Source organism: Opisthorchis viverrini (assembly GCF_000715545.1).
Source record: "Opisthorchis viverrini unplaced genomic scaffold opera_v5_69, whole genome shotgun sequence".
Taxonomy (NCBI): domain Eukaryota; kingdom Metazoa; phylum Platyhelminthes; class Trematoda; order Opisthorchiida; family Opisthorchiidae; genus Opisthorchis; species Opisthorchis viverrini.
The window spans coordinates 72,540-75,173 of NW_008751725.1; positions in this window are offsets into that span (position 1 = coordinate 72,540).

Below are 2,634 nucleotides of genomic sequence, written 5' to 3' on the forward strand. Positions count from 1 at the left end.
TTGTCCGAACCGCATCGCATTACACACATGGATTTGCACATGATTAACGAGCAGTATTATTCAGAACTCCCAGATAAGTCGCTTGCGAAAATCTACCCACCCCACGTGGCTAGCTGCTCTCACATGGCAGCTGTTCAAAACTGAAGCTCCGTTCTTAATGCGGAATTCACCAAAAGGGGTAGTACACACGGCATGTTTTCCCTTTAAGATGGGACTGGATTTTTAGCGCCCCATACATCTGTGGCCCTTTTGTGATATCATTGACCAAGAAAGAAGTAGCATAGGAATCAATGGTATTCAGCAGACGTTACAATTTCGCCAAACGATCTCCGCATGAATATTGATCGGGGGTGAAGTCTCGGCATTAGTGAAGTGTTGAAAATATCGTCTACGAATTCTGTCCGTTCAACAAACGCTGTGGTAACGCGCTTTTAGATGATTTATGTCAATAAGCAGTGGTCGACGTCAGAAGACAATTTAAAAGCACGGCTATTGAGATGCTAGGAATAGCAAAGCGAACGAAAGTGAGAACAAACCCCGAATGCGATTTCATTAACAAACAAAGGGGACGATAGCAATACGCAGCACTGATAAAACGTTGGATTTCACGCAGTTTGGCAACCATAGCGAAATAAACGGGTCGAAACAAACAAGGCAACTGTTCGGCTCAATGAGCCTGTGTGATGGGCTTCGCGTTAACAAGTGAAGCAAGATTCAGACTGCTGACGAGGCACGACATTCGAGTGCACATTAAAAGACAACGCCCAATCACATACAAGCTCCATATTTCCCGAAGAATTTTTGGCTAAATTATAAAACTCTTCCTTGTGCCGCACAGATTCATCTCAATCATTGACTCAGTTTAGTTGATTTGCCCAAAGAATACTGATTCGAAGAACAGCACGTACTGTTCACCTATAAAATCCATCATCTACTTTTGAAATTGTCCTCTGCTAAGGACGGAATCAAAAAAATATTTCCAATTCTTCGAGGGTGTGCGAGGAACTTTGTTTCAAGCGGTGACCTCTTCCTCAGATAGTCTATTCCGAAGTTTGTGCTCGTGAAGACTTTTAGCATAGTAGAACGATTGAACAGTCAGGGTAATGAATAGTGTAGCAGCTTTATTTGGGAGTTGAGGTGAGTTTTGTCGGACGTAAAAGTTAGGTGCATCTTTACAGAAGCCATCTGTCCGCATTGTGTGGGGGAATTAGTCGTCATACGCTTCGCCGCTGCAAAGGGAAATTTTCGCTGATTGAGTTGTCACTCATTTTGTTTTGAGTAGTATGAGAGGACTGAAATCAAAATTCCAAATGGTGTTCTGCGAATACGCCCGTATGTGCGGAAGGTTATTGGCGGCACTGTGCAACTATGGATACCACATATTTTTGTTCATAAATGTGCTTCTAGGTAATAAAACGGCATAATGAACAAACAACCTTGTCTGTCTACCATAGAAGTGCTAAGAACCGAACTGAGGTATTTATACACACCTCTATTTTAGTTGTCAAGGTTGACAGTACAATCACTAACAAAACCCATGTGAGAAAGTTCGACCTGGCCGATGAACCCGTGGCTGGGCTTGAAATAGTAGTGGAAGATCTCAGTGGATGATGTATTGCTGACAGACCAGGTGGCAGAAGTATGTTTCACAAACTGTATGTACCAAGATGTCTTGGCGCTCACAGGATCAATGCGAGAATACATCGCACAGTCACGCCACTTCTCCGGCGGTGGGATAAAATAATAATGGTGCGGCGTTGGTGACCAGTGCAGTGACGTTGTAAGTGGAAATGAATAACTCGGTATCCGCAAGATTTGAGTTACAAATTACAAGCTGAAAACAGCTCCCGGACGTGCGAGCCGAGAATGATCACTGGCTTAGCGTAGCACTGCTTACCAACCGCATCGGTGGAAAAACGCGACAGCCATTGTCCGTTAAAACATCCAGAATTACAGGTATATAGTACGAGTAGAGTATGCGAATGATCCAATAGTTCACATTCACTGCTTGAGTAACTGCAAAAGTCAGATATGCGACGGCGTGCACCATGTGCTGATCAAGTGTCTTCTTTTCGGAAGCTTGATTCCTATTCAGTCAGATATATGCTTTCAAGCAATTGAAGGATATTCAAACGGCGGCTCCATATTTCTCTATCCTTTGCTGGAGCATGTGTATTCTTAGTTATAGGAATTTTGCGACCAGGATAGCAACTTATTGAGGCAAATGATGTATAAACGAAGAGGGCGGAACAATGTTTCAATCAGCAGCGAGAGAGTTGCCTTTAACGGTTCCCCGTTCGCTATAAGGAAAACAATAATGAGCTCATGAACTCGTTAGAGTTTCCAGTTACTGCATTAAACAAAAATAAATCAACTGGAAGGAACAAACTGACTATAACACTTTCCTTGTAAAAGTTAGCTTTTTACCATCAACGTATTTGTGCACTTGTGATGAACATGATTGATTCTTTATTCATTGCTCTGTTCATTATTCCATTATGCTGTACACATTCGGCAATTCGAATACATACGTGCTGGTTGTTACGCTGCGCTGAATTCTGGATTTCTAGTTCGTCTGGATATACCGATATACGTACGAAACTTAATTCTCACATTTTGGCGTCGCGATTGGAA